The 7,904-nt window shown below is 38.0% G+C and overlaps 1 non-coding gene across 1 annotated transcript; it reads left to right on the top strand.

The window, feature by feature from the left end:
- Positions 1-960: 960 nt before the first annotated feature.
- LOC131419756 (U2 spliceosomal RNA) lies at positions 961-1,154 on the top strand. The gene has a single exon (XR_009223333.1). It is a non-coding gene; the product is annotated as a U2 spliceosomal RNA (small nuclear RNA).
- Positions 1,155-7,904: the final 6,750 nt, after the last annotated feature.

Below are 7,904 nucleotides of genomic sequence, written 5' to 3'. Positions count from 1 at the left end.
GATATTTTGAAATCCATCATTTAGAGCCTTGCACTTTTTCATCATAACTCTTCTATAACTATTTTCATGAAATTTTCATTCACCAGATTAAAGCCAAATCCTTGTCAACTATTGGAACAGTGTTGATGGGCCTGTAACTCATTCCAGCATCTCAAGAGCCCAAATAGGAGGTGGGTTATTTCTTGGTTTCTTTAATGTTGAAAAAGGTATAAGTTACCTAAGCCAACCAAGATAGTGGTAATTACTGTTCACATTTATGGCTTGTGGAAGCAGCAGATATGAAATGCTTTTCTGTTTGTTCACTTGCTGTGAATTAGGGAGCCCACGTACAAGTGTAAGTCTGAGCGCTCACTATATGTCAGGCACGATGTTGTACATGCGTTGTCTCAGAAACTCCACGAGGTGGGTATTATTATAATCCCCATTTTACTGATGAGGAAACTGAGGTGCAGAGTTGAAGTGACCTGCCAATGGTCATCCAGCTGGGCAGTAGTAGTTAGGATTTAAACCTAGTTCTTTCAGATTTTAGTGCTTGCGGAGTTAACTCTCAGTTACAATACAATTCTGCCCCCAAATCATCTTCCTGCTCTTTACTTGGTCCCTAAATGTCGGTGTGGGGAATTTGCAATTAGCCACAATTTTTGGGGGCAGCCGACTGGTAGAGGAGGAGCTGTGACAGGGGCCACCAGCATTGCCAGCAGCTTTGGAATATGTGAACTGTGACTGCTGGGATAGGGGAAGGTGAAAAATGGGTATGGGTTGCAAAACTGAGTGAGTTCTTAGCTTCAGGCTTGCCTTGGGAAACCTGTAGTTTAGGTTACTGCTGGGCTTCTGTAGATTCTCTGCGGTTTTCTGAGACTGCCTTGGGTGTGATTTTTGGTTATCAAAATAATGATCAATTTACAAATAGGTTATGTTTCAATAGACTGGTTGTAAGTGGGCTGTTTAGAACAGGAATACATCGCTTCTTGGCCTTTTGGCTAAGATCAAGTGTACTATCTGTTCTTATCAGACCTGGGAAATATTTTCCTATGGAAACAATGTTTGAATTTCTTTTGCATTTTGCAAAAGCTTTATTTACCCAATTGGAACTTTCTAACAAAGCAATTTTGACTTCTGGATTTGCAGAACAGATAATCACCTGGGAAAGCAAAAAAGAGGCTCTTTCTCTTTCCTGGGTGGAGGCTGTTTTTGAAATAGTTGAGAATTCCTTGCATTTTTCCACCACTCTTTCTATACCCCTCACCCAGTTCCGTCAACCTCCCGACTGCCCTGAGGACTCCTAGCCCTACACTTGAATATGTCCCCAATCCAGAGATTTCCCTTTTCTGCACAAATACTTCCATCTCCAAAGTTGTGTTCCTCTCTTTCCTCCATTAGAAAGTTTATTCCTTAACTCAGATGTTAGGAGAGACACAATCTGATTGAATTACATGAAGCTGTAAATATCTCCTAGCTCCTAGCTTGGAGACATTTGCATTTTAAGAAAAAATCCTGATTAACTCAGATTTCTTGTGAATGATGTGAAAGACAATATAGGAGAAGATTCAACACTCAAGCCACATGATTTTGAGAGTTGTATGTGAGCTAGGAACTACAGATACAAGGATGAATGGAGACAGCTGTCAATGTGAATTGTCGGTATCCCTTAGGGGAAATTTTGTGCAAATGAAGACACTATAGCTAACTTATTTTAAAATTAATATCCACTGTATTAAAGCAAAACATGTTTTTAGTTATTAGATATCATCAGCTCTAGAGGGTTTATATTTTTCATTATTTATTTAATTTTTTTTTTTGAACAAGATTGGCCCTGAGCTAACATCCATTGCCAATCTTCCTCTTTTTCTTTTTTCTTCCCAAAGCATCAGTACATAGTTGTGTATGATAGTTGTAGAGTTGTAGCTCTTCTATACGGGACACTGCCACAGTGTGGCTTGATGAGCAGTGAGTAGGTCCACGTCCGAGCCCAGGATCCGAACCTGTGAACCCCGGGCTGCCAAAGTGGAGCTCGCGAACTCAACTGCTATACCACTGGGCTGGCCCCTAAAGCAAAACATTTAATAACAGGTTTTTCCTAAAGCTCTTAAGTTTAATGAATGTAGGCCCCATAAAGATATTTTTTTTGCCCTCTTTTTGTTCATTGCTATATTTCTAGCATCCAGAATAGCGCCCAACACATAGCAGACACTCAGTAAATATGTTAAATGAATAAATTTACAAATCTTATTTTACTTTTAAAGCTAGAAATTTTAACAAGCACTTTCAAGAGGGCCTTTGATTTGTGTTTCTTCCAGTTGAATCGACCAACCTCCCTTAATCAATCAATTCAACTAACAAATCTAGTTAATAAACTTCCTTTAAATATTGTACATTGCTTTCATCAATTCAATATATTCAATTTTCTTTTTAAAAGCCTTTAAATTTCTCTAGCAGGAACAACCTTCCCATATACTTAAACTACCCCAAGTAAAGGTAGTAAATTAAACTTCTAGAGATGATGATTCTTAAGTTCAGTTAAGCATTCCAATACTGTTTATACCTTTTGACTTAACATCAGGAATCTAAAATTAATTACTGAATTACTCATTTAAATTGATGTCAGAAGACTAACCTGTCTGATACCTTAATAAACTATATTTCCTTAAATTTGCAAACGTTTTAAATACCAAATATATAAAGATTGTCTTAATGATTTAAAAAGGACACTATTTTTGAACTTAAAAGTGTTAGTAATTTAGATTTGGTTTCCTCAGTCTTTGTAATCTATTCCAAAATTTCTTTGGGTTAAAAACACTCACCCACTACTGAAAACTTATAATGTCACCAGCAAGGTAGAGAGAACATTTCAGCAGACTGTGGCTGCAAATTAACTAGAGGCTTCGGTTGAAGAAGTGGATGGATTCTCCCTGGGAGACTGACCAACATACCAGCTCCCTTTTTTTTTTTTTTTGTACATCATCATACTTCTATTTCTGCATAGATTACATCATGTTCACCACCCAAATACTAATTACAACCCATCACCACACACATGTGCCGAATTATCCCTTTCGCCCTCCTCCCTCCCCCCTTCCCCTCTGGTAACCACCAATCCAATCTCTGTCTCTATGTGTTTGTTTATTGTTGTTATTATCTACTACTTAATGAAGGAAATCATATGGCATTTGACCTTCTCCCTCTGACTTATTTCACTTTACATAATACCCTCAATGTCTATCCATGTTGTCACAAATGGCTGGATGTCCATCCATGTTGTCACAAATGGCTGGATTTCATCGTTTCTTATGGCTGAGTAGTCTTCCATTGTGTATATATACCACATCTTCTTTATCCATTCGTCCCTTGATGGGCACTTAGGTTGCTTCCAAGTCTTGGCTATTGTGAATAGAGCTGCAGTGAACACAGGGGTGCATGTATCTTTACGCATTGGTGTTTTCAAGTTCTTTGGATAAATACCCAGCAGTGGAATAGCTGGATCATATGGTAGTTCTATCCTTGATTTTTTGAGGAATCTCCATACTGTTTTCCATAGTGGCTGCACCAGTTTGCACTCCCACCAGCAGTGTATGAGGGTTCCCTTCTCTCCACATCCTCTCCAACATGTTTCCTGTCTTGTTAATTATAGCCATTCTGACGGGCGTGAGGTGATACCTCATTGTAGTTTTGATTTGCATTTCCCTGATAGTTAATGATTTTGAACATCTTTTCATGTGTCTGTTGGCCATCTGTATATCTTCTTTGGAGAAATGTCTGTTCAGGTCTTTTGCCCATTTTTTAATTGGGTTGGTAGTTTTTTTGTTGTTGAGATGCATGAGTTCTTTATATATTTTGGAGATTAAGCCCTTATGAGATGTATGGTTTGCAAATATCTTCTCCCAATTGTTAGGTTGTCTTTTCGTTTTGTTGATGGTTTCCTTTGTTGTGCAGAAGGTTTTTAGTTTGATGTAGTCCCATTTGTTTATTTTTTCTATTGTTTCTCTTGCCTGGTCAGACATGGTGCTTGAAAATATGTTGCTATGACCGATGTCGAAGAGCGTACTGCCTAGGTTTTCTTCTAGAAGTTTCATAGTTTCAGGTCTTACATTCAAGTCTTTAATCCATTTGGAGTTAATTTTTGTGTATGGTGTAAGGTAAGGGTCTACTTTCATTTTTTTGTATATGGCTATCCAGTTTTCCCAACACCATTTGTTGAAGAGACTTTCTTTTCTCCATTGTATGTTCTTAGCTCCTTTGTCAAAGATTAGCTATCCATAGATGTGTGGGTTTATTTCTGGGCTTTCGATTCTATTCCATTGATCTGTGTGTCTGTTTTTGTGCCAGTACCATCCTGTTTTGGTTACTATAGCTTTGTAGTATATTTTGAAATCAGGGAGTGTGATACCTCCAGCTTTGTTCTTTTTTCTCAGGATTCCTTTAGCTATTTGGGGTCTTTTGTTGTTCCATATAAATTTCAGGATTCTTTGTTCTATTTCTGTGAAAAATGTTGTTGGAACTTTGATAGGGATTGATTGAATCTATAGATTGCTTTAGGAAGTATGGACATCTTAACTATGTTAATTCTTCCAATCCAAGAGCATGGAATATCTTTCCATTTCTTTGTGTCTTCTTCAATTTCTTTCAGCAATGTTTTATAGTTTTCGGTGTACAGATCTTTCACCTCTTTGGTTAAGTTTATTCCTAGGTATTTTATTCTTTTTGTTGCAATTGTAAATGGGATTATATTCTTAATTTCTCTTTCTGCTACTTTGTTGTTAGTGTATAGAAATGCAACTGATTTTTGTATGTTGATTTTGTATCCTGCAACTTTACCATATTCGTTTATTACTTCTAAAAGTTTTCTGGTGGATTCTTTAGGGTTTTCTATATATAAAATCATGTCATCTGCAAATAGTGGCAGTTTCACTTCTTCCTTTCCAATTTGGATCCCTTTTATTTCTTTTTCTTGCCTGATTGCTCTGGCTAGGACTTCCAGTACTATGTTAAATAGGAGTAGTGACAGTGGGCATCCTTGTCTGGTTCCTGTTTTTAGAGGGATAGGTTTCAGTTTTTCACCATTGAGGATGATATTAGCTGTGGGTTTGTCATATATGGCCTTTATTATGTTGAGGTACTTTCCTTCTATCCCCATTTTATTCAGAGTTTTTAGCATAAATGGATGCTGTATCTTGTCAAATGCTTTCTCAGCATTATTGAGATAATCATGTGATTTTTATTCTTCATTTTATTAATGTGGTATATTATGTTGATTGATTTGCGAATGTTGAACCATCCCTGCATATGCCAGCTCCCCTTTAATAGTCGCTGGGACCACAGGAACCCTAAATCCTTATCTTTTATGGGTTGGTCTCTCTTGGGTTTAAGATAGGCCATTAACTAATTTTTCCCCCTGATTTGAGTAAATTGCATTCCACAGTCCCCTTTAAGACTGCTCGTAACTTTCTTTATTGATTAATTGGATTTCACATTTATTTAACTATCCTAAGACATTTCTTTTTTCACTTTTGTCTTTACAATTACTTTATGGCCACTTTATTGCATTATTCTGGCCTTATACAATTCTTCCACAACCTCTTCCAACTTTATCATCAGCCTCTGGTACTCAGAATTCTATATTTTTGTCTATCTTCTTCCTATCTGGAAGATCTACAACTCTTACGGATATTGAAATGACATCTAATGGAAACTCACATCCCTCGTTTCTTGTCTGGTTCTACAGTCACAATACTAAAGTTGTATTAATGAAAACACACTCCTGTGCTTGAAGAGTTCACAGGAATATTATTATTATTACTACTATTATCTTATTAGGTAATCATTACAAAAACTCTTATTATTATTACTCTGCTTTACAGATGAGAAAACTAAAGCTTAGAGAGGCTCAGGGAGAAGCCAGGATTTCATCTGGTCGAGTCCAGAGCACGTGCTCATCTGCTCAGTTGTTGGGCGGTTGTTTAGTCAGGTCCTGTAGTTTGGCAGGCACTGTGCGAGACTCTGGGGAACTTGACAAATAGAACTGGAGATAAAGGATGTTCCAAAATTGAGCTGAAGACTTTGCAGACTCCTAAAGGCAGGCTACTCCCTTTGCCTTAAGTTCTGCTCTCTATGGCTTATTCCTTTCCTGCCAACTCACAGATTCTCTGAATGCTTACCCCCTCTTCCTCCACGACTGCCGAGGAAGCAGGGAGAATAGGATCAGGGCTGAGGGATGAGAAAAAGGGCAACATTTGCAGCCATGGGTTCTCTGAACTGTTCAGATGTTCAAAATTACGAAGGGTGTAACGCTAACTCTTCCAAGAAGTCCAAACTCATTAGGGATAAAATATTTTTGATTTAAAAAGAGAGAATTTAATAACTACTTATTATATATCAATGTCATCTGTGACTAGAGGCCGAATTCACCAGATGTAACTGAGAACGATCACGAGTGGAAATGAGAACCTCTTGATGCAACTTTGTTTTTGAAAATTCATATTTCCAAGTGATTATTCTTTCACCTCTCTTGGGGGCTCTTAATCATGATAATTATTCAGTAGCACGAATGTGAAATTAGTTAATATACTTTTTCTCCTCAAAACAACTAGGAAAACAATAGTGTGTGTCCAGGGAATTTTAAAATAAACAGGATTATTTACTCTTGACCTAGGGCGATGACACGAGGGGACACATCCATGATGCAGAAATTTGGCTGTCCACAGCGCCATGCATGGTTGACCCTCTCTGGGACAGAAAGAATCTTGCGTCTCTATCCAGAAGACCTGATGATTTACTTGGGAAGGCTAAGTGACTTATACCAGCCAGTTATGCCCTGAACTTTTGTTTTAATTCTTGATTTGACCCCTACTTTTTAGAGTTCTTTTGTAAGTTCTAAGGAAGGATGGGCTCCAATTTGTTGGAAGAAAGGGACATGGACTGCCCAACGTCTTCACTCCTTTCCTTTAAAACTCACATAGTCATCTCCGTGGGGTGATAGTTACCTGTCTGTGTTTAGATAGTCTTAAAGGTTCAGAGGTTCAGTTTTAATTTTGAAACTTTCCTTATCTCCAGTTTTATACTTAAAATCTCTGATAAGTTGAAGAAACTATGGAGATAATTAGCTTCTGGGTTATATTATTATTTTTGCCTTTACTGATAGTTAATCTTTATTGGACACCCACTGCATTCAAGTCATGGTAGAATATTTAAATTTATTCGAGGCTCTTGGGTAGAGGGTTCAGTTCATAGTTCATTCACATCAGAAAGAACTTTTAATGTTGCTCACTTTAAAATTGCCATCCAGAACAAATGGACAACATTCATCTCATAAGAATACTTGGTTTAGGCTTAAACAAAACTGTATGTGTCATTCCAGATTTCAGCTTTTACTAAATCTGACTCCTGAAGTTTGCTGGGGGGAGTGAGTTGCCAGTGCACAAGAACCTCTGCCTTTGCGGTGAACAAATGTTTTTTTTGGCAAATAAACAGATAATAGTTTTATTAAAAAGCAATTTTCTGCTTTCTAGTTTACTCGTGTTAATTGGAAAGTGACTTCTCAGCCAGCAGCTTGGTAGTCGTTGTTGCCTGGTTGGCAGTGAGAGTGCCCTGGATGGAACAGCATAGTTGTTAAAGAAGACCCATTTGAAGCATGATCTGAACAGCCACTGCATCTTAGAATTCTCCAGGTTACCCCCAATCTTTGAATGTGGGCTATTTGCCTAGTGGTGGGGTGCAGGTACAGGCAGATCTAGCTCTTGCACATTAATATCTCCCAATCTCTTGGTGTGACCCAGGCCGTAGGTGGTCGCCCTATGATTATGTTTCTGGGTCCGTGTAGGTCCACCCTTGTTCTCTAGAAGGGGAGGAGCCAGGAATTTGTATCTTCTCCAGCAAGTCAAGAGTGTGAGGGAGAGGTCATTAGGGAAGGA

This window comes from Diceros bicornis, chromosome 21, assembly GCF_020826845.1.
Source record: "Diceros bicornis minor isolate mBicDic1 chromosome 21, mDicBic1.mat.cur, whole genome shotgun sequence".
NCBI lineage: Eukaryota > Metazoa > Chordata > Mammalia > Perissodactyla > Rhinocerotidae > Diceros > Diceros bicornis.
Note: the sequence above shows the minus strand (reverse complement) of the source record. Positions and strands in the feature narration are given on the sequence as shown.